Below are 24,267 nucleotides of genomic sequence, written 5' to 3'. Positions count from 1 at the left end.
CCCCACTCTTCCGTTCCTCTGATCGACCCTTCTTTCTAGCTACAACTGGATTCACTCCTTCCATCGACCAACCAGGTCATATCCTCTACCTGTGTCCACCTACCCCTACTTACCCAACACCCCTTACTTGCAACTCTCCTTACATCCACCCCCCCCCAGGTCCTGAAGAAAGGTTCTACCTGAAACATTGACTTCTCCACCTCTTGGTGCTGCCTGGCTTGCTGTGTTCTTCCATCCTTCTGCTTGTCTACCTTGGATTCCAGCATCTGCAGTTTTTTTGTCTCTAACCAAGAATCTCATCACTGTTTACTAGGCTGGGTGGCATTTCTTTTGTCCTCAAGTAGAATGGCTCATGCAGTCTTGAAAAATGAGATAATTTCATATTGAGTTTATATTTTGTAGTCAGCAGAATAATGATGGGATTTGTTTCCAGCCTCGAAGAAAACTGCTCATAAGTCTCTATATTGATTAAAACTTTCCTGATAATTTTATTCTGGTGCCACCTGGAGGGAATCTCTGATGTCCAGCAACAGCGATGTCATCAACTGGCTAAGCAACCAACACATTGAAAAATGTTCACAGAAATCCAAATTAGAAAGTAACGTGCAAGTTTTATAGCTCACCTTTTACAATTTTAAAGAAAGTGAAATGAAAGTTCGGACAAACACATGGGGTTAAGGTGAAAGTTGAAATATTGTAAACAGACTTTAACACTTAAAGAGAAGGTAAAAGTTTATGGAATATTTTTATTGGAATTGAGAAGTGACTCAAAATATAAAGATTTTCACTGTCTGAAAGAGCATTTGGTAGTAGTTATAATTTAGTAGCCTTTAGAAGGACAGTTATGTTTCATTCAATAATGTATAATTTCCTTGACTTTTTACAGTGAGAATTGTACATTTTGGAGGTTCGCATTAATTCAGTGATTTCAAATTGACTTCCATTTGTAAGGACTTCAGCACACCATGTGGAGAAGCAAAGAATTAGAGACAGGGATTTCTGGATTTCCATGTTTAACTGCACGTGTGGTCACCAGAAGGTAGAGTAATGATGACAGAAGTTTAGGCATCTTTCGACATGGCCGCAACCACAAAACCAGGTCATAAGATTATAAGAGGATTTGAAAGAGTAATAAAACATAAGGGAATATGGAATTTCAAAGTAGGAGTAATCCATATGGTCCTTTGAGCCGCTTCTGTCATTCAATAAGACCTGGTTGTGGTCTCAATTCAAGCAGATGGTGTGAGCAGTTTTCCTTTATCCAGAGAACCTAGAACTGGGCAACATGGCTTCAGGATCGGGGTCAGTCATTTACAACCGAATTAAGAAATTTCTTAACTTATAATATGAATCTTTGGAATTCTCTATTCCGGAGGGCAGTGGGTGCTCATTCATTAAGGCTGAGTTTGAGAGATTTTTGGACAGTAAGAAATCAAATAATGTGGGAAAGGGAAATTAAGATCAGCCATAAGCCTAATAAATAGCACAGCACTGTACACTCAAGGTTCTGTGACTTACACCTGCTCCTTATATTCTTAGCAGCACTTTTGAAGCACAATTTTAAGTTTAAAATTTTGCTCTTTTTTCATTATATTTTGTTCTATAATCCTGATGGTAACTACATTTTAATCTTCGTTAATAATGCGCAGATCGATTGTTTATGTTCAACCTGTTGAAAGGCAGAAAAACTATAAATCCAATTGAAAGTATATCAGGGTTTTCAAGAGATATGATGGATATCTTCTATTATAAACTACAAACTAATTAAGCTTTGGAAACTCATTCATCCATGTGAAATTGTAGAGTATTACTAAATGTTATTATTGAGCCTATCTATGTGCAGGTCTTTTTTATTCCTTTGACACCCAATCTGCTTTGCATTTTCTGAAAATTAAAATCTGTTAATCTCTTTCATCTTTACTATCAAGTGACAGGCCTACAGGCCATTTTGTCCCAATGTCATTGTCTAGTTCGCATTTGACCTCAGGGTGCTGCTGTCCCAAGATAGCAATAGAAATGAAATTTAAATTTTAAATTGAAAAATAGTCTTTTCTGGGGATTTTAATTTATCAGTGTATCGTTGTCCACATGCAAAGCAAAACCTTAAGTTGAGTAACCTAACATAGAACTGTACATTCTGATTGATGAAACAGTCTTTATTTTAAAAGTTGAGTGTGACTTGGCATGTAAACACTTTGTCAGTTGTATTCATACCGAGGATTTAATTGGGATTTAATATATATAAGCAAGGACAACTTAGCTGTTCCCTAAATAAAGTATAAGTTAACTTATTTAAAATTTGCATGTTTTTCTTGGTAGCTCATTAATTCAGTGAGTATACAAATTGAGTTGTTGATAGCAAAGGAAATGTTGAATCAAATTGCTAAGTAATCCGTAATCCACAAAAATTCAGTTGAAGGGAGCATGTTGCTTTGTTGTAAACTCGGGCTGAATTGACATAATACTTAAGATGCAAATGTGGTGGAGACTGAAATAATTTTCACAAACATTCCATCACGTAAAGTTGAAAGAATCCTATCCCATAATAAGAAAAAAACTCATGGACTTAACTATCAACCCTGTTGTCTTACCTCTACGAAATCACAAAGATAAATAGATTTTTAGTTAAGCGAGTTAAAGGATGTAGGAGAGTGGAGTTAAGTAAAGATTAGCCATGATCATATTGAATGGGTGAGCAGGCTTGAAGGGTTGACTAGCCAACTGTGTTCGTATTTTTAATGTTCTTAGTCTGACCTACTTCATGCTTTCACCACTTTCAGTTTTAATTTTAATTTCATATTTAAAACCTCTGCTGTAGTTTGCTTTTTGCCCACAAAAATATATGCTTTCTAAAGGCAAATAAACAATCATCTGTGCCTTTGTCCCCTCAGGAACATCAGTATAATGTACATCAGTATAGCTAGCTCTCCTCCCTTCACTGATCCACATTATAGTCCTGGATTGTTGCCATCATTTTGTAAAAGGTCTTCCTGTCAAACAATGCTGATCTGCTTGAAATAAAATGTCTGCCAGAGTGATTGTGGTTAGTATCAGTAATGGAAGATGTCAGCCCTGTTGGTAATGCTTTAATGGGGAGTTTCGAATAGATAAATAATGTAAAACTGCTGGTATATTATTTGTTTCTGAATTCAGCTAACATAGTTACTCATGGTTTATCAATGTTCAACTCACTTTGATATAATATTAGCAAATAATATTCTTCGTGGCTATTCTCTAAAGTCTTTTCCTCTTTGATTTCAGCATCATCATTAGTGCCCAGTGAGATAAGATTCTTCTTTATTTCTAACAATGTGTTCTATATATTGTGTAGAAACATACTTTATATTTCTGATCTCAGCACTGTCTTTTCCAAGTTTTGCTATATGTTGAGAATATTGTCTCATGATAGGACACAGTAACATAGATGTCAGTGTTCAAGAGTGAGATGTTAGAAATCTGATGATTGTTTCATTGATGAATTCCATTGCTGGTGTCCACCTCCTTGCTGTCCTCGAGCATTGTCCTTGCAACTGTTAATGGAGTAGTTCCTTATACAGTAAAGGCTATATCATGTTACCCTCAAGTTCACGTGACTGTCTTCCTGACAGAGTTCGGGGAGGGCAAATATAGAATGTGCCCAATATGTTAAATTCCAAGAACTCTGGCATTCACCAGGATCTCATACTCTGAGGAAGATAAAGTAATTTTGAGCTTCTGAGGCATGCATATTTTGGTTAAACCTGATTGATTACCTGAATAAGTCAACGCATTATAATAGGAGCAGGATTATGTCATTCAGCCCTTCGAGCCTGAACAGCTGCCATTCTTTTGAATCATGGTTGTTATGTGTCTAAACTCCATTTGCAAGCATTTGATCCCTATTTCCTGATATTCTTTCGGAATTAATAAAAGGCCTGTTGATTTCACAATTAAAAGTTTAAATTAGCCTACTATCCACAGCTTTTTGTGTGAGAGAGTTCCAGGTTTCCACCACTGTCTGTGAGAAAAAGTGCTTCTTAAAAAATGTGATGTTATCTGAGGAGGAAACAGAAGAAATTCGTTAAGTGTAATTATACACCTGAAAGCTATTCTGGGCAAATGCATTTGGCTGCTTTCTCATTATTTCACTTGTTTATGTGGAAGTGATGAATTTTCAATATCCTAGTGTGCTACTCTTCATTAATGGGAGCATTTGCAGAGTTATGTTAATATTTATTGCATGAAATACATTTTTCAGTATTGTTCAGGTACAGTTTAAGCAATAAATGTCACTAGAGAAGTTAACCACAAAGCAGTTCCTTTATGTGTGAAGTAAGAGGCTTTGTTTATTTATGGAAAATAATATGACAGGAAATGGTGTTATGATGTCTCTTTTGAAGATTTGATGCTGGTGGGTTCATGGAGACATTATAAATAGCACAGACAAATGGTTGAGTGAACATATCCTACTAAAAAATAAAGGTTTTATATAAGCTGCTGGGAATATAGATATTTATCAATTTTTTTTTAATGCAGTTAGTATTTGAGTGCTGCTGGTTTTCACAGACTTTCATAAGGCTGATTGTTTTTAAAAAATGCAAGACTTAGATTTACATAGCATTTTTCACATACTCCATATACCAACAACTTGAATTTATTTAATGCCTTTAGCAGAATAAAATATCATGAGGCATTTCATATGATCACTGATTCAAAATTTTTAAGCCATACAAGATGTTAATTAAGCAAATGAGAAAGCATTGTTTAAAAAATCTTAACACAGGAGGAAGGAATTCCAGAGCTTTAGGACCTTGGCATGACCACCAGTGGTAGAATGATTAATATTCAGGATGCCCAAATGGATTGAATTAGGACTGCGGATAATGCAGTGTTTTATGGCAGGCGGAGATAAGAGACAAGAAGAGTGAGGTACTGGAGTGATTTGAAAGCGAGGATGCGAATATTGAAATTGAGGCATTTCTTAACTGAGAACCAATGTAGGTCAGCAAACAAGGAGATGATAGGTAAACAGAAGTGGGTACAAGTTATGACAAAGATAGCAAAAAGCTAGATGACCTCAAGTTTATGGAGGGTAGAAGAGAGAAATTGATAAGAAATGCGTTGGAATAGTCAAGTCAGCAGTAATAAAGGCATTTGTGAGAGTTAGATAGTAACATTCAAATTAGGTAAAAACAATGACTGCAGATGCTGGAAACCAGATTCTGGATTAGTGATGCTGGAAGAGCACAGCAGTTCAGGCAGCATCCAAAGAGCTCCTTGGATGCTGCCTGAACTGCTGTGCTCTTCCAGCACCACTAATCCACATTCAAATTAGGAGCAGGAGTGGGCCATGAACTTGCTGTGCCATTTGATAATATCACTGATCTAATTGTAACCTCAAATCCGTGTTCCTGCCTAATCTTTCACCCCCCTGTTTAACAAGAATTTATCTACGTCTGCCCTAAAGATATTTAAGGACTCTGCTTCCACCACCTTTTAAGAGAGTTCCAAAGACCTCGACCCTCTGGGAAAAAGTCCCCTCATCTCTCTGCTATAAATGGATGACCGCTGACATTTAAACAGTGACTTCTAGTTCTAGATACGTCCATAAAAGGAAACATCCTCTCCACATCTACCCTTGGAAATACTCAAGATCGTCTATATTTCAATTGAGTCACCTCTCACTCTTCAGCAGATACAAGCCAAGCCAATGTAACCTGCCTCATATGACAATTCAAGGTATTAGTCCAGTAAACCTTCTTTGGACTGCCTCCAATATATTTATGTCTATTCTTAAATAAGCTGCCAATGCTGTGTACAGTACTCCACATGTGGTTTCACCAGTGCCCCATATAATCTGCCCAATTTTACATTCAATCTCCCATGCTAATTAATTGCTATACTTTTTGCAATTAATGCACAAGGACATCCAGATCTCTCTGCTGATGAGCTGAGACAAGAACAATGTTTTGAGGATGAAAGTAGACAACTTTGATGACACGCAAATGTGGTTGGAAACTCATCCTAAGATCAAATATGCACTTAAGGCTATGCAGAGACTAGTTCAATCTCAAGACAGTTGTTACAGAGAGCGGTAGAATCTCTAGCTGGAGAACAGATTTTTTTATAAATATGTGGACTGAAGACAAAGATTTCCCAGTACTTGGAGGAAATTTCTGTTCATCCAGTACCAGATGTTGGATAAGCAGATTGATGGTTTAGAAACAATACAGTGGTTGAGAGAGGTGCTGGTGAGGTAGAATTGGATGTTGTCAGCATATGTGTGGAAGCTGTCTCTATTTTTAGATGATGTCATCAAGGGGTAATTTACAGATGAGTAATGGGAGGGGATAAGTACATGGGTTATTGGTAGATCTCAGAGGTGTTGGCATGACAGTGAGAAGAGAAGTCTAAGTGCTTCAGAACCAGTGAATTATTTTTGAAGTATTATAAGCTTGGAAATGTTAACAGCCAACTCCAACAAACAGCAGTGATATTGATTTAAAACGATTTATTGATCAGAATTAAAGGGATACATTTTCACCAGGATATTGGAGATAATACACTTGCTGTCTTTTAATCTAGTGCTATGGGATCTTTTTTGTCGACTTGAAAGAGTAGATGACGCCAAGGTTTAGTGTCTTACCTAAAAGGTGACACCAGTGACAGTGCAATAGCATTTTGTGCTCAAGGTTCTAATATTAGTAAGAGTACAATAAAGAATTTGAGATGGACCCTTAATAATATGGAGGAAGGTACACTTGCGAAATCTCAAACTTGCCAGTTACATTTGCTTGAACAATTAATTTCCATGCTTTTAAACTGGCGCAGTCTGGTGAAACTGATTTAACTGGAATATTTAGAAGGAATTTTTTTTTGTTGACGGAATATCATGTGCAACAAAAAAAATCAATGATGCACAATAGTATTTTTATGAAACATTTCATGAAGGTTTTTCAGTAGTTTTAACATGTTTTCCATAAGCAAAGACTTGCCCAAGACAGTACAATGCCTCACAGCACAGGAACAGGCCCTATGGCCCACAAAGCCCACCAATTCATAATCCTTAGCTAGACCCACTACTTATTATCCACACGTGGTTCTATCCCTCTGTTTGTCTCTAATTCATGTGCCTCTCAAGATACACCTGAAATATTGCTAATGTGCCTATTTCCATTCCTCCACTGGCAGTGCATTCCAGGCACCCACCACTCTCAGTGTGAAATATTTTCCCTGCACTTCTCTCGTAAACTTTCTCCCCCTCACCTTAAATCCATGCCCTCTTGTAGTTGGCCTTTTCACTGTGGGGGAAAAAAGCCTTTGACTGTCCACCCTATCCATGCCCCTCATAATTTTGTAAGCCTCTGTCAGGTCACCCCTTAGCCTCTGACTTTCTACTGAAAACAATCTGAGTTTATCTAGATTGAGGTTATCCTCTTTATTAAACCCTCCAGACCAGGCAACCTCTTGGTAGACCTTCTCTGCACCCTGCAAAGAATCCACGTGTTTCTGGTAATATGGTAACATAATATTCCAAATGTGGCCTAACTAAAGTTTTATACAGCTACAATGTGACTTGTCAACCCTTATATTTGATGCCCCAGCTGATGAAAGCAAACATGCTGTATGCCTTCTTGACCATCGTATCCACCTGTGTTGCCACTTTGAGGGATCTGTGGACCTGTATGCCCAGATCTCTCTATATGCCAATGTTCCTAAGGGTTCTGTCACTTATTATATAATTTGCACCTGAATTTGATCTTCCAAAATGCATCACCTTGCATTTGTCTTGATTAAACTCCATCTGTCCAAATCTGCAATCTATCTATACCCCACTTTGTCTTTTGACAATCCCCCTCACTATCTGCAATTCTGCCAATTTTGATGCCATATGCAAGCTTACTAATCATACCAGCTACATTTTCCTCCAGATACTTTAAATATAAAACAAATATCAAAGGTCCCAACACTGATCGCTGTGAAACACAACTAGTTACTGATCTCCTTTCTGAAAAAACACCCTTCTACCGCTACTCTGACTTCTATGACCAAGCCAGTTTTGTATCCATCTAGCCAGCTCACCCCAGATCCCATGAGACTGTACCTTCTATACCAGCCTACAATGAGGTACCATATCAAATGCCTTACTAAAGTCCATGCAGACAGTGTCCACTGCCCTTCTCTCATCAATCATTCTTGTCATTTCCTCAAAGAAAATCTTGACAAGTGTAATTAGCCCACCTAAGGGCTAATTTAGTAGTGGTATGTTTTAACTAAGCTGGTTCACTATGGATGCTGTCCAATGAAATTTAAGATACTAGATCCATAAGAGCACATATTTGTGCCAAGATGCAGTTTTATACTCTTCTTGTTTACACACATCAATCAACAGGAAGAAGTACTTACTTTAAAAATGTATTAAATGCAGTATTACTGTACTTATCGCTAATCAACAGTAGGAGGCAGTAAGAAGAGATTTAACACTAAAATAATCATGTAATTGGCAAGCAGAAGTAAGCAAATTAACTTGTGGATGTGCTCCTTGGGGCTACAGTCCAACATTGTTGGAGCATGCCTACATTCTCTCTCTTTATATCATTGCTTTATATCTGTGTGTAGTTCAAGAGCCAGCTGGGCATAATTTATAAAAATTGTAGTCCTTGTTTAAAATCAACGTGAATGTGTTATAACAATTTTTTTTAACATAGACTATAGACTACATTAGTGGGTATGACTGTTGCAAATCCAAAAAAAAAGTTATAAATATTTTGAAGGGTTTATGCCCGAAACCTGGATTCTCCTGCTCCTTGGATGCTGCCTCACCTCTGCTGTGCTTTTCCACCACCACACTCTCGACACTGTTTACACTTTTTGACCGTCTCTCATTGATGTGAGAAGATGGTGGGCAGATTGTAGAACTTCTTGAATTGCTGCAATCAGTGTTAAGAAATTCAAGGTTATTGACTCAGTGATAATGATACAGTGGCTTGGTCATTGACAATAGATTTTTTTGTCATGCTTTGCAAATGAGTGACTGGCTAGGCTTCTTCAGAGGCTATTAATGGTCAACTATATAGTGTGAGCCTGGGGCAAAATGTAGACCAATGAAGGAATAGAGTTAACCAGTTGTGCTTTTAAGCCAGTCTAGTAACTTCACAGTTATTTTTCTGGTAACATTACATAAACTAACAGATTAATTAAATTCAAGTACTTCAAATCATTATCTTAACTCAAGTCAGTGCTAAGAAGAGTTTCTTTTCTTTTTAATTATCATTCCTTTTTCCTGAAAAATGCTGGGTTATGGGTAACGGCAGATTTGATTTTGCTTCTGTTTATTGCCTTAGTCCCAAGCAGATAAATTGATCTGATTTCCATTTACACATGCAAATTTCCCAGAAGTGAATTTTTTTTTCCCTTCTGCAGCTCGGAGTGTGCTTTTACTGCCATCTTTATTGAGATAAGCAAACTTGACAAAGATCAGGAAATGAATCATGCAACTGCATTGGATAGGCATATGGAGGATAGTGGGCTAGTGTAGGTTAGGTGGGCTTGGATCGGCGCAACATCGAGGGCCAAAGGGCCTGTACTGCGCTGTATTTTTCTATGATCTAACTATCCCATCCGTATCGCTCTGTTCTGTGCAATTCAAGAGTTTTGGTTTTTTTAATACTTGTATTTGGAGATCCTTCAATTCATAGGGTTTTCATGACATAGCTTCAGTAATAGATTGAAGTGAAAAAGAGAAAATGCTGGAAAATCTCAGCAAGTCTTGCAGCATCTGTAAGGAGAGAAAAGCTGACCTTTCAAGTCTAACTGACCCTTTGTCTTAGCTTTGACAAAAGGTCAGTTAGACTCTAATCATCAGCTCTTTTCTCTCCTTACAGATGCTGCAAGACTTGCTGAGATTTTCCAGCATTTTCTCTTTTTTGGTTTCAGATTCCAGCATCTGCAGTAATTTGCTTTTATCCAGTAGATTGAAGTGGATTTGATACTAAGTGTGGACTGGATTATGTATGTGTTTCTTTGAGAATTCAAATAATGTTTAGATTGTCTTTGAGTTGCCTAATGATCTGTTAATCACCTGCTTACAGGCCCATTTGCTTAGCAGACAGAAGATTATTTCTAGCAATATTAGTAGTGTGGTTATCTATATGCAAAGTCTGTCATTCAGCTGAGTTTGTTGTCGTCTTTGTTGCATTTCATGTTTGGTAAATTGTTTTGAGGCCTTTCTCTCAAAGCCACACATGGTCAATAGCTTGTCAAATTCAGAGATATTTGAAGAACCCTCAAGAGATAGATTTCAACATTGAAATTAGCCCAAGATACACAGGGAGCAGGAGAATCGACGTTTCAGGCATAAGCCCTTCTTCAGGAGGACTCCTCCTTGGATGCTGCCTGACCTGCTGCGCTTTTCCAGTAACACATTTTTTAGCTCTGATCTCCAGCATCTGCAGTCCTCACTTTCTCCAAGATACACAGGACTTCGTGTAGGAAAGTTAGTATAGGGGTTGGAGAAGTGGCAGGTATTTATTACATGTGATATGTTCTGGTTAACATTTTAAGTTTACTGTGTGGGTTAGATCAGATATGCTGTATGTGTTGTGCTGAGTGGAACAACAATTACTTGTATTTATGTCATTCATTACAGTGAAGGGCGTCAAAGGCATTCACAGATGAGAAATTGGCAATAGAGGAGTTAGGAAACAAGACTGGATGTCTGACTGCAATATAGAACATAGAACAATACAGCACAGAACAAGCCCTTCGGCCCACGGTGTTGTGCCAAACATTTGTCCTAGCTTAAGCATTGATCTTTTAAGGTGAGAAAGAAAGTAACAGGTAGGTTATAGATTCATGGAGTCAAACAGCACGGAAACACTTCCGTCAGCCCAACTCATCCTTGCCTAAACTGAATTAGTCCCATTCACCTGTATTTGGCTTTATATATCTTTCTGATTCGAGTACCTGTCCACATGTCTTTCAAATGCTGTAAATGTATCTGTCTCTACCACGTCCTCTGGCAGCTTGTTCCATATACGCACCACCCTCTGTGTGGAAAAGTTGCCCTTCAGGCCCCTTTAACATCTTATCTCTCTCAGCTCAAAGCTATGCCCTCTCGTTTTGGACTTCCCCTGGGGAAAAGACCTTGACTAGGCACTTTATCCATGCCCCTCATGATTTTATAAACCTCGATCTGGTCACCCCTCAGCCTCCTATGCTTTTGGGGAAAAAAAAGTCCAAGCCTATCTAGCCTCTTCTTATAACTCAAACCTTCCAGTCTCAGTTTTTTTTACACCCTTTCCAGTTTAATGACATCCTTTCTATAGCAGGGCAACCAGAATTACACAATACTCAGAAGTACACAATACTTCAAATGTGGCCTTACAGATGTGTTGTACAGCTGTAACACAACTCCTGCACTCAGTGCTCTGACCATTGAAGGCAGGTGTGCCAAAACCACCACCTTCAGCCTGCCTACCTGTGACACCACTTTCAAAGAACTATGTACCTGCATCCCCAAGTCTCTGTTCACAACATGCCCGAGGGCACTATCATTAACTGTGTTAAGTCCTGCTCTGGTTTATCTTATCAAAATGCAACACCTTGCATTCATCTGCATTAAACTCCATTTGCAATTCCTTGGCCCACTGGCAGTTGATCAACCAAACTCTTAGATAACCTTCTTCACAGTCCACTTTAACCAATTTTTGGTGTCATCTGCAAACTTACTAACAGTATCTCCTATATTCTCATCTAAATCCTTTCCATAAATTACAAGCTGACCCTTGTGGCAAGCCGTGGGTCACAGGCCTCCAGTCTGAACCACCCTCTACCGCCACCCTCTGTCTCCTACCATTAAGCCAATTTTGTATCCAATTGGCTAGCTCTCCCTAGATCCCATGCGATTTAACCTTGCTAATGAGTCTACCATGTGGAATCTTGTCAAAGGCCTTTGCTAAATTCTATGCAGACAACATCTACAGCTCTGCCTTCATCTGTTTTCTTGGTCACCTCTTCAAAAAAACTCGATCGAATTTAAGAGATACAATTTCCCATGCTTAAAGCCATGCTAACTATCCTGAATCAGTACTTGACTTTGCAAATGCATGTAGATCCTACCTGTTCGAATTGAGTCAATGGGCTGAGGAGTAGCAGATGGACTTTAATTTGAATAAATATGAGGAATTGCATTTTGGTAAACAAGTAAAAGGCAGGATTTATACTGAAGCAGTGTCCTGCCCAAGAGGTTGACTCTTTTCTCCTCGGGTGCTGCCTGACCTGCTGTGCTTTTTCTAGTGACACTTTATCAACTCTGACTCTCCAGTGTCTTTAGTCCTCCCGTTCTCCCAGGAGTTATACAGTTAATGGTAGGGCTCTGGGTAGTGTTGTAGAACAGAGCAACCTCGGGGTTCAGGTACATAATTCTTTGGAATTTGCATCACAAGTAGACAGGGTGGTTAAGAATGGCTTTCACATGCTTGCCTTCATTGTCAGACCTTTGAGTGTAGGAGTTGTTGATGTTCAGGATGTTGGTGAGGCATCCTCTGGAGTACAGGTTCTGGTCTCCCTGTTGTAGGAAGGATATTGTTAAACTGGAGGGGCTTATGAAAATATTTACCAGGATATTGCTGGGATTAGAGGGTTTGAGATAAAAATAGGCTGGGACTGACTTCACTGAAATGTAAGAGGTTGAGGGGTGACCTAATAAGAGTTATAAATCATGAGAGGCATAGATAAGGTCTTTTCCATAGGATGGAGGAGTTCAAAACTAGGGGACATCTTTTGAAGGTGAGAGGAAAAAGATTTAAAAGGACATGAGGGGCAACCTTTTTTTACATAGGAAGTGGTTAGTTGTGGATTGAACTGGAGGAAGTGGTGAATGTAGGTACAGTTACAGCATTTAAAAGACATTTGGATAAGTACATGATTCGGAAAGGTTTGCAGTATATGGGTCAAATGTAGGCAAGTGGGACTAGTTTAGTTTGGGAACATGGATTGGTGTGGACCCATTTGACCGAAGGTTCTGTTTCCATGGTGTGTGATTGTATGACTTCCCCACCATTGACATTAGATTCACCAGTCTTTAGTTCCCTGACTTTTTTCCTTGCAGCCTTTCTTAAGTAATGGCACAGCATTAGCCACCCTCCAGTCTTCAGCACCTTACCTGTGGCTGTCGATGATAAAACTACCTCCACTAGGGGTCCCACAACTACTTAGGGATTAGGGTTAGAGATTTATTTAATCCTCACTGACCAGTAGCTTGTCTATTGATATTGATGGCATGGAAAACTATAAGCAATAATGTTGGTAGTTTAATATTACACCTGGAGTTCCTCTTGTATGCTGCCTTCACTACAAATTCTTTGCTTTGGACAGTAGGAACATGATATCAGTAAATCTGTTCTAGGTGTAAACTTCATTATTTTGCTACCTGGTACTGCTGGATGTTCAGATACAACTTTCTTGACTCAGTTTGTTGCATTAAAGTCCAGTCCTGTTTTGATTTGAAGGCTTCACACACATGCTTACTACACCACATCACCATTATGATAGTTACCACATGCGTGCCATCTTCTTTATCTTTGTTTCGTTTTCCCAGGAGAAATGTCACATTACAAGTCTCAATATCTCTAGGTTAGAAAGGTAGAGTGTTTGCCCAGTTAGCAAAATTGTGGTTAACTCTGAAACCACATGATTACCACAGGCTGCCAACACAGGTTAGATTTACCTTCGAAGAAAGGACTCCAAACTTTGCTTCTGAGAACTTGTAACAAGAATGGCAATGTACCTCTGTATCAGATATCATGCTCACAATGGGTGGATAGAAAAGTGAAGAAACACTACATTGAACCATCATTAGATTGTCTTCTAGCAAGAATGCATGATACTTTTTCACATTCTTTGCTGGATGTGCAATTCTCAAACTGTGTGTATCAGTAAGTCACATTTTATCTTCGTATTCTTACACTGTTAGCGGATTGTTGGAACTAAATTTAGTGCATCTGTGATGTCCAACATCAAGCTGTCTAATCTTGACAAAGGAAACCTTTTCCCTTTTCCATGTGATCTTTTCTGATGCTTTACACATCCTTAACTTATCAAGGGTGATAACATTTAAATAAAACCTGGTTTGAGTTCTTAATGAATTGGCTGGATAAAACTTTACGTTTCATAGCAAAAGAAAACTCCTTAAAGCTTTATTTCAAACCAATTGCGGATTTTCAAACTGATCAGTTTGAAAAGATTAGTAGAGGCAAAGGATAAGGGACGCTTCATTTCAGTAAATGAATCCTAACTTGCTAAGTTAATTAGTGCTAAAAAAATTACAATTTACAATATAGAAAGAATAGACTAAATAACAAGCAGTATAGATGCATCATAATTATTTTATGATATGTTAATAATTAAGTTTCATCTCCAGAGCATTGACTGTAATGTTTGGTGATTTGTGAACCTCAATGTGTGAGGTGAAATGTTACTAAGAAGTGGCAGGCCTAGGGGTAAGAAATTCCTTTGTGAGTTTCCAGGAGCACTGTTTTCATTTTTGTTTACTACACAAAATGAAGCTAAAAGTCAACACAATTAGGTATTCAATAAAATCTGTCCATGAAACCACAAAGTGCTCTGTTAGAGTTTATACTACCAATAACCTGAGTACATTTATGAGGGTTGCCTAGCATATGCTTTTAACTCCGATCAGTGCAGGGGAGTGGAACAGACGATACCCTAGTCTGAATAGGTCATGATTGGTAACGTTCCTCAAACTCTGAATTAATTTAGGCTGGCTGGGAAAATACATGAAACTGTGTATGCTACTTGGAGCGGAAATAGTTCATGTGCAAAGAGCTTCCAAGACTTATTTCCCATAGATAGATATTGTTGCATTCTAAGCAAAAAATGCTTCGTTTGTAAACTAAAGCGTGTTTAGTCAAACTTTGATGCTTATGATATTTATAATTAAGAAGAGATTGTATTAAGATTGAAAGGCAGAAATTTTGTTGCTGTTTAGGAATTGTTAAATTTTGGTTTTCGTCCTGTGGAAGCAGCTGAGAAGAATCACAATTGAATTTTTAAAAATTTGTGTGCTTTTATATCATTTTTAGGCATAAAGCAAATATAAGCTCACTAACTTCATACTCCATCTACTATATTCCATACTGTACTTTTTGTTTAGGTGTCCTGGTTCTGACCTCAGATGTAGGATTGCAGAACTTGGTCAGTAGTGAGTGGAATAGGCTTGAGGCTACCCTGAACAGGACTCTGCAGAAGTTGGAAAGGAAGGTGAATGAAAGATTTATCTTCCTGTAGAGCTAAGGCATCATTGGCGTGCTGCCCCATTAGTTGAGAATTGCAATCACATGCTTTCACCCTGTAACCAACGTGACAGCTGCATTCATTGCGGTAGGCATGCAACACTGGTGTATTTGCTCAGGTGAGTTGCCTTTGGAAGCCTGATCAACTTGCTTGAGGAATGTTAATGAAGGCTGTCGCAAAGATTAGATAGGAAACTTGGTTGTGAAGAAGGCATAAGAATGTTGTTTACTGGAAATAGATTGAGTGAGTGGCCAAAAATCTGGCAGATGGTGTATAACGTGAAGACTTTTACTTTGGCAGGAAGAATTTTAAAAAAATATTACTTGAGGTGAAGAATGATTGCAGAATTTCATGGTATTGAGGGAACTAGCTTCCAGTGCATGAGTCAAAAAATGTTTTTTTAATTCACGTATCAGATGAAAGTGTTGCTGACTAGCCCAACATTTATTGCCTAGAAGGCAGTTAAGAATCAACCACATTGCTGTGGATCTGGAGTCACAGGTAGGCCAGACCAGGTAATGATAGCAGATTTCCTTCCCTCAGGGATGTTAGTGAACCTGATGGGTTTTCCTGACAATCAACAATGGATTCATAGTCATCATTAAACGGTTAATTCCAGATATTGTTATTGAATTCGAATTCCACCATTTGCCATGGTGGGATTCGAACGTGGGTCCTCAGAACTTATTTCCTGGGTCTTTGGGTTAGGAGTCAATCAATAATACCAGTAGGCTATTGCCTCCCCTGTGTGTAGGTACAGCAAGTAATTAATAAGCCTAATGGAATGCTGTCCTCATGGTGAGAGGATTTGAACATAAAGGTAAAGATGCTAACTTCAATAATACAGCATATTGGTAAGACTACGCCGTAAATACTGTGTGCAGTTTTGGTCTCCTTTAAGGATGGATGTAAATGATTTGGACGCAGTTCAGTGTATGTTTACTAATTGATTTTTGGAATGAGTGTGTGTCTTATGAGAAAAATGGAGGGTTTGGGTTAATAACGAGAGGCTGAATGGGTTGGGACTCGGGGGCACTTTTTAAAAAAAAACACAAATTAGGGGATATACGTTTAGTTCAGAAATGAGGATTTTATTTTCCCCAGGGCTTGTGCTACTTTGGAACTTCCTGCCTCAGAAGGTGGTGGAGGTGAGTTTGTTGAATATTTTTACGGTTGAAATAGATAAATTTTAGATAAGGGAATTGATTCTTATTGTCTGTAAATGGCAAGCTGGAATTCAAAACATCAATAAATCAGTCGTGATCTCTTACTAAACGACAGAGCGGTCTTGAGGGACTGAATAGCCTACTTCTGCTTCTAATTCAAAATGTTCATATACCTGAGACTCAACTTTCATCAATCCTCTGTCATAACAGCTCAGACATCAGAATTGTGAATCAATCCAAGAAACTTCAACAAAGAATTTTTAATGTGTAATTTTATTAGGCATCTGTTGTTGCTTTTGAATTTAAGATTTAATTAGATGTCCAAATTATTTCCTTTTTCATACTTATTACTTGTTTTAACATACTTGTTTTTGAACAGCTGAATGAGTAACTGTGGTATGTGATACTGAGTGATGCGTCACACTGAGCCATACCAATCTAGAACTCGTGATGTGAAGGAGCTGGTGTTGGACTGGGGTGGAAAAGTTAAAAATCACAATACCAGGTTATCGTCCCAAATTTATTTGGGAGCATTCTGAAAGCTAGTGCTTCCAAATAAACCTGTTGGACTGTAACCTGGTGTTGTGTAATCTAGAATTCATCCGAGCTCTTTACTCCATTATCATTACCTCTGCTCAAGATATAGTAAGAGTGCGTCAACAAGTCTGTCTGTTATTGGGTCAGGAAAGTAAAAGCCAATCCTGGTTTCTGTTGTTCATTACATAGCCATGTTAGGACTGTTTTGCTTGGGGGCCAAATTAGCATTTGCTTTTCTTGCTCCCAAACAATGTATGATGTCTTGGTGAGGTACTGAAAAGTTGTCGGTGTAAGCAATTGCCTTCTGCAGAAAAATAGTGAAGAAATTAAATTGGCATATATTTAAGAACCAAGATTATCATGTAGCATTGCTGCCAATTAAAATATTTGGGGAAATTTTTCTCTTCCCTGTGCCTGGAGAAAGTGAGGAGCAAAAAATGGAAGGAGACCTCCATTGATGGAATTCCCTTGGATTTCCTTGACAAGTGGTGCTAAATCCAGGATGGTTGCATTTCCATGCTGTACAAATGGCCTGGGAGGCAAAACATCTGAGAGCTCTCACTCACTCCCCAGATACAAATTATCTTCAGTGCATATTTGGGCATCAAAGAAGAAAATCTAATTGTGTCTTCACAGATATCAGAAATTCAAACAGTTTTCTTGAATCCTCTCACTCCTGTAGAATAAGATTTTAGATGGAATTTTTGTTTTGTACAAATCACCACTTGACTTGTAGAGAAAAGTCTTCAGAAATACTGAGCTAGTATTGTGCATGTAAACCAAATATCATAACTTTTAATGGAAAATGAATATGCGTTTAGAAATCTACTGATTAATTCTTTAAATCAAAGTGCAACTTTTATTTTAGTGTTCCGTGAAAGAGCTGTTGAGCAGACAGTGAACAGTTTTCAATCTCTGCTTTAATTTATAGTTGGAATTAACCTTTAATATTATATCATGTCACTGTGAAGCACCAGCTGTATACTGAGCGATCTGACTGTTGTCAAATAATAAATGTTGGAAGACTGATACTGATGAAGGCTACCATGATTGTATAATAGTTACTGCAATAAGTTTGTATATTAATAAACACCTTGGTTGGGCCAGGGTATTGTACAAAATGCAACCACTTTCATGGGAGTGATAAGCTACCAGTAACATACACATTTATTTTGTATTCAAACTAGACTTTTAAAAATCTGTATTTTGGTTATTTATGTTTTCCTGTCAAGAAATGCTTAATTAAACACTTTTGATGGTGATGTTTACTAAAATATCTTGATGACTATTATTACTGATTCATTTATTTTCAGTGAATTTTTACTCAGTAACCTACTATTCTGTCAATTAATAAATTTGAACAATTTTTATACTACTTGTTAAAACCAGGTGAGGAAGAGCCAATAACCCCCTCTTCTCCCTTGGTCATTCATAATGTTTTTCTTTTCCTTTTTTGTTAACCATGTAGCTTTCACATTGTAGTTACACCAAAACTCCTTGAAAATGAAGGGGAACAAATCTAAAATTTTCTTGAGTGAAAGAGAGCAGAGTTTTCTTTATTAAATCTGTGAAAAAATTAAAGAACATGACATCGCACAGGTCGTCAGGTGGAGGTGATATCTAGTGCAGACAGGAAGGTAAAGGCAGTTGGAGTTTACAATCTTTTTAAAAGATTTTGAGTTATGAATATGAAACTTGATCCCCACATATTTTTTGCTGTTCAATTTCTTCAGGACTATTGAAGCTTGCAGGTATCAATAATTTCTCATTAGCTCTTTTTCCAAGTTATTTTTTCAGCAGTGCTGGTTTTCTGAGATTGGGGTCAAGAGGGGAACGTACTATATCCATGATGTGTTTAGTCAATTTTACTTTTTCTTTATTTTGACCAAGTGAGCAACTGACATATGTTTCATATATTTCCAATATAGCACCTTTTCATTTTCAACTGAGCTGTCCTTGGGTAATCTTTCATCTTCAAGGTATAAAGTTATCATGATTTGGAGATGCCGGTGTTGGACTAGGGTGTACAAAGTTAAAAATCACACAAGGTTATAGTCCAGCAGGTTTAATTGGAAGCACTAGCTTTTGGAGCACTGCTCCTTCGTCAGGTGGTTGTGGAGTACACGATTGTAAGACACAGAATTTATAGCAAAAATTTACAGTGCAATTTTACTGAAATTATACAGTAAAAATACCTTGATTATTTGTTAAGTCTCTCATCTGTTAGAATGACCATGTTCGTTTCACTTCTTTCGTATGTAAATTGCAAAAGTTTTTTTCAGTTACATTCTTGAGTGAATTTTAACAATTGGTGTCAGCCCAGATAATGTATTGAAGGTGTTAGCCCCCTGCGTGCTACTGTCTGTGCCATAATTTATAGACTGATTCTAATCTGAAAAATGAATTAACGGAATCTTACATTGATTCATGCGGTTTTTGAGCAAAGTACAATGTAACTCTGCAAGTATAAATTCACCCCACAAACGTGTGTGTGTGTGTGAGAGAGAGAGAGGTGGGGGGGGGGGGTGCGGTAGTGTTGTGAGAGAGAGAGAGTGTATGTGTGTGCGTGCGTGTGTGAGTGAGTGTAAAGGGGTCCAACTCTGTAAGAGGGTGCATGTGTGAGCATGAGAGTGTCTGTGTGTGTTTGTCTGTCGGAGTGTCTGTGTCAATGTGTGTCTGTTTCGGTGTGTGTGTAGGTGTGTCTGTGTGTAGGAGCACACAACAATCAACAGACAGGAGTGTTCCCTCCCAGTTGGAGAACACTTCAGCGGTCTGGGACATTCAACCTCGGACCTTCGGGTGATCGTCCTCCCGGGCAGACTTCGGGACTGGCAGCAGTGAAAAGTGGCTGAACAGAGGCTGATAGCTAAGTTCGATACCCATAGGGAGGGCTTAGAATGGACCTTGGGTTCATGTCATACTACGTGATCCCATTGCACTACACACACATGCATGCGTGCATGCGCACACATGCACATGTGTGCACACACAGACACAGGCACTCCCACACACTCTCAGACTCTCCTACGCGCGCGCGCACACGCACTCCTACACACACACACACACTATCACACACACACATATACACACACGCACTCCTAAGCGCGCGCACACACACACACACACGTTTGTGGGGTGAATTTGTACTTGCAGAGTTACATTGTACTTTGCTCAAAAACTGCATGAATCAATGTAAGATTCTGTTAATTCATTTTTTAGATTAGAATCAGTCCAAAGATTATGGCACAGACAGCAGCATGCAAGGGGCTAACACCTTCAATACATTATCTGGGCTGACACCAATTGTTAAAATTCACTTGAGAATGTAACTTTTAAAAAAAAGTTTTGCGATTTACATATGAAAGAGGTGGAACTAACATGGTCATTCTAACAGATGAGAGACTTAAACAATCAAGGTATTTTTCAATATATAATTTCAGTTTCATCACGCTGTAATCTTTTGCTATAAATTCTGTTGTCTTAAAATCATGTACTCCACAACCATCTGATGAAGGAGCAGTGCTCCAAAAGCTAGTGCTTCCAATTAAATCTGTTGGACTATATCCTGGTGTTGTGTGATTTTTAAAGCTATCATGTGAATGTGCATTAAAAAAAACATGTGAATTAGAGAGAAGTGCTGGAGAAACTCAGCCAATCTGAGAGCATCTGTGGAGAGCAAAACAGAGTTAATGTTTTAGGTCCAGTAGCAACTATTCTGTTATTATTTCAGATTTCCAATATCCACAGAATTTTGCATTTCTAAGCAATATGAATTTCTTGACACCTCACTGAGTTTGTGCTGCTTGATTAAAAATGAAAATTCTGAGGCAGCTTTTTTTATGTTCTATGCAGGTTGCCTGGGCTTGACAGGGGATTCCAGCAGCCATTTTAAGTCAGTTTTACAAATGAGCTCTGCTATGTTTTAATCCATGAAGGTCTCAGGTATTAAAGTCAAACAATAAAAGTTGAATATTGAAACTGCATTTACTGTTATGTTGGTGACACATTGAGGAATGAGTTGTAAAACATCAATTGTTGGATTGAAATATTGATAGGCATTCATAGGGTAGAAGATGACAAGTTAACAACATTAAGCTGTATTTAAATGCAGGACAATTGAAGCAGAATGAGAAGCACTCAAATAATATGAAGAATTATATCTGGATTATGGAAGAAAAATTCTTGTCAATACACACTTGTGTCATAAACACAAGACAGGTTTATGCTGCACATGGAGTGTTACATAAAAGCCTCCTATGTACCAATATATTTCCATGTTTTTAGGTGCTATACATTACCAGAATTATTGTTTTATATTTCCCATGGCTACTTTTTTTTAAATGAAACTTGAAATGCAATATCAACATTTCTCTGCTTTACTGAAATTGATTCTTGCATGACTTTGTTTTGTTAGTTATTTCTTAGGGGAACAATTTGGGGGAAAAATGAGCAATTTTGGTAAAAAATGAGCATTTAATGTGGTCAAACTATTGTTTCTAGTTTTGATCATGGATACAAGGAAGACACTGAAGCCTGAGAGACATGAGACTGATTTGCAATGTTAGGGGACAGATAAATGAGAGAATTTGGGTTTTGCACTCTCGAAAAGAAACAATTGTGAGGTGGTCCAACAAAAGCGTAAAATAGACTAAGTTTACAAAAAAGGTCTATGCAATTATTCTAAATATATTTGCATGGAGGGTATAGAGGCTCACCATTTTAAGCCAGATAAAGGCATATTTTATACTGACTATCAGACCATTTCCAAGGTCAGAATGAAATGCAGATGGAGAGGACTGCCAGATAATGTAGTAGAGATGGAATTATTAAAAAGGAATTGGACCATATCCTGCAGGGATGTTCTACTTTCTTGAACCACTGCAGTCCATGTATTATACTTCCACAATGTTATTAGGGTGGTTTCTCCAGGATTTTGTCCCAGCAGTTGTGAAGTCAATGAAATATGTTTTCAAGTCAAGATGGTGAGTGACTTGGACACGAACATGTCAGTGTTGGTGCTTCTCTACATCTGCTGTCCTTGTCCTTCAAGTGGTCACAGCTGTTGGAACGTAGAGTCAGATGATAATAGAGATTGGATAATGGATGAAGTGAGAACTGCAGTTGCTGGAGAGTCAGAGTGGATAAAGAGTGAAGGTGGAAGAAATACAGCAATTCAAGCAGCATCAGAGAAGTCGATGTTTCAGACCTTTTATCAGACTAGGGGAGGGGAAGGGGGCTGCTAAATAAATAAATAGAGGGAGGGTTATGGGGCTGGGAGAAAGGTGATTGGGATGGCGATAAGTGGATACAGGTAGGAGGTGCCTGTGAATGGTCAGTGGAAAGGGTGGAGCAGATAGGTGGGAAGGAAGAGGAACAGGTTTAGGGGGCATGGTGAAGAGGGAGGACCGGGCATGAGATGAAGTGGGGAGATTTGGAAGCTGGTGAATTCAATGTTAAGGCTGTATGCTTGTATGATCCTGAGGTAGAAGATGAGGTGTTCTTCCTCCAGTTTGCATGTGGCCTTGTTTTGACTATGGAGGAGGCCCAGGATGGACATGTTGTCGGGGGAGTAGGAAGGGAGTTGAAATGGATTGTAACCGGAAAGTAGGATTGATTAGAACATATGGACCATAAATGTTCCCTGAGCTGGTTTCTGGGTTTGTTCTCGGTGTCTCTGATGTAGAGGAGACTACTTCAGGAGCAATAAGTCAAGTTAGACGAAATGCATGTGAATTTCTGCTGGACCTGCAATGATTCTTTGGTGCCTCAGATGGAGGTGAGGGGAGAGGTGTAGGGGCAGGCTTTGCTGTAGCTGCAGGGGAAGATTCCAGGTATAGAGGAGTTATTGGTGGAGAGTGTGGACCTAGCGAGGGAGTCGTGGAGAGAAGTGTCCCTGCGAAAAGTGGATAGAGGTAGGTAGGGAAATATCATTTTGGTGGTTGGGTCAGAATGGCGGAGGATGATGCGTGGACTTGCAGATTAGTGGGATGGAATGCGAGGACCAGGGAGATTCTATCCTTGTAGTTGGGCTGGTTTTGTTTGAGGGCAGATGTGCAGGAAATGGAGAGGATTTATGGTTGAGGGCGTTGTTGATCATGGGAGGGGAAATTACAGTCCTTGAAGTAGGAGGACATCTGGCATGTCCTGGAGTGGAATTGTTCATCTTGGGAGCAGATATGGTGGAGGCGGAAGAATTGGAAGTATGGGATCATGTTTTTTCTGGAGGGAGGTTGGGAGGAGGTGTTATTGAGGTAGCTGTGGGAATCTGTGGGTCTGTAATAGATGTTGATGATGAGTTGCCAGAGATGGAGATGGAGAGCTCCAGGAAGGAGAGGGAAGTATCAGAGATAGTCCAGGTGAATTTAATGTCAGGGTGGAAGGTATAGGTGAAGTGAATGAACTGTTTGAGCTCCTCAGGGGAGCATAAAGTAGTGCCAATACAGTCATCGATATAGGGAGGAGGAGGTGAGGGATGGTGCTGCTGCAGCTGTGGAAGAGGGACTGTTTTTCACGTAATCTATGAAGAGGCAGGCATAGCCTGGACCCATGTGGGTACCCATGGCCACCCCTCTGATTTGAAAGAAGTGAGAGGATTGGAAGGAAAGGTACTGAGGTGAGGACCAGTTCCGTCAGGTAGATGAGAATGTCAGCAGAAGGGGACTGGTTGGGTCTGCGGGAGAGGAAGAGATGGCGAGCCTTGAGGCCCTCTTCATAGAGGATACAGATGTAGAGAGACTGGGTGTCCATGGTGAAGATGAGCTGTTGGGAACCGGGGAGCTGAAAGTCATGGAGAGGATGGATGGCATGGGTGGTGTCCTGAACATAGGTGGGGAGTTCCTGGACCAAAGGAGTTAGTATGGAGTCGAGATAAGAGGAGATGAGTTTCATGGGGCAGAGCATGCAGAGACATCTGGTCGACCTGGACAGTCAGGTTTATGAATTTTGGGGAGAAGATAGAAAAAGGTGGTGCGGGGTTGGGGAACTATGAGGTTGGAGGCTGTAGATGGGAGGTCTTCTGAGGTGATGAGGTTGTGGATGGTCTTGGAGGTAATGGTTTGATGATTAGAGATCAGGTCATGATTTAGAGGGTGGTAGGAGGAGGTGTCAGCGAGTTGGCATGTGGCTTCTGCGAGGTAGAGGTTGGTGCACCAAACAATCGCTGCGCCTCCCTTGTCAGGTGGTTTGATGATGAGGTGGGAGTGGAGGGCTGCACATTTATATGGGGAGAAATTGGAGGTGGTGAGGGGGTGGAGAGATTCAGGAAGATGAT

At 39.1% G+C, this 24,267-nt stretch overlaps 1 protein-coding gene and 1 long non-coding RNA gene across 10 annotated transcripts in view; one reads left to right on the top strand and one right to left on the bottom strand.

The window, feature by feature from the left end:
• LOC122550838 (F-box-like/WD repeat-containing protein TBL1X) overlaps positions 1-24,267 on the top strand; it is a 399,517-nt gene that overhangs the window by 13,659 nt on the left and 361,591 nt on the right. The window contains exon 2 of one of the 9 annotated variants that reach the window (XM_087988309.1): positions 10,628-10,799. The exons of 7 other annotated variants lie outside the window; for them this stretch is intronic. The gene's annotated coding sequence lies outside the window, so the exon portion shown is untranslated. Of the gene's footprint in view, positions 1-10,627; positions 10,800-24,267 lie in introns of those variants that run through there. One more of the 9 variants, XM_087988308.1, reaches the window with a different exon arrangement.
• Positions 1-24,267, bottom strand: part of LOC122550839 (uncharacterized) — a 207,051-nt gene that overhangs the window by 62,125 nt on the left and 120,659 nt on the right. The gene's annotated exons all lie outside the window — the stretch shown is intronic.

This window comes from Chiloscyllium plagiosum, unplaced genomic scaffold (assembly GCF_037043375.1).
Source record: "Chiloscyllium plagiosum isolate Xiang-an unplaced genomic scaffold, Cpla_swu_hap1 HiC_scaffold_6, whole genome shotgun sequence".
Taxonomy (NCBI): domain Eukaryota; kingdom Metazoa; phylum Chordata; class Chondrichthyes; order Orectolobiformes; family Hemiscylliidae; genus Chiloscyllium; species Chiloscyllium plagiosum.
Note: the sequence above shows the minus strand (reverse complement) of the source record. Positions and strands in the feature narration are given on the sequence as shown.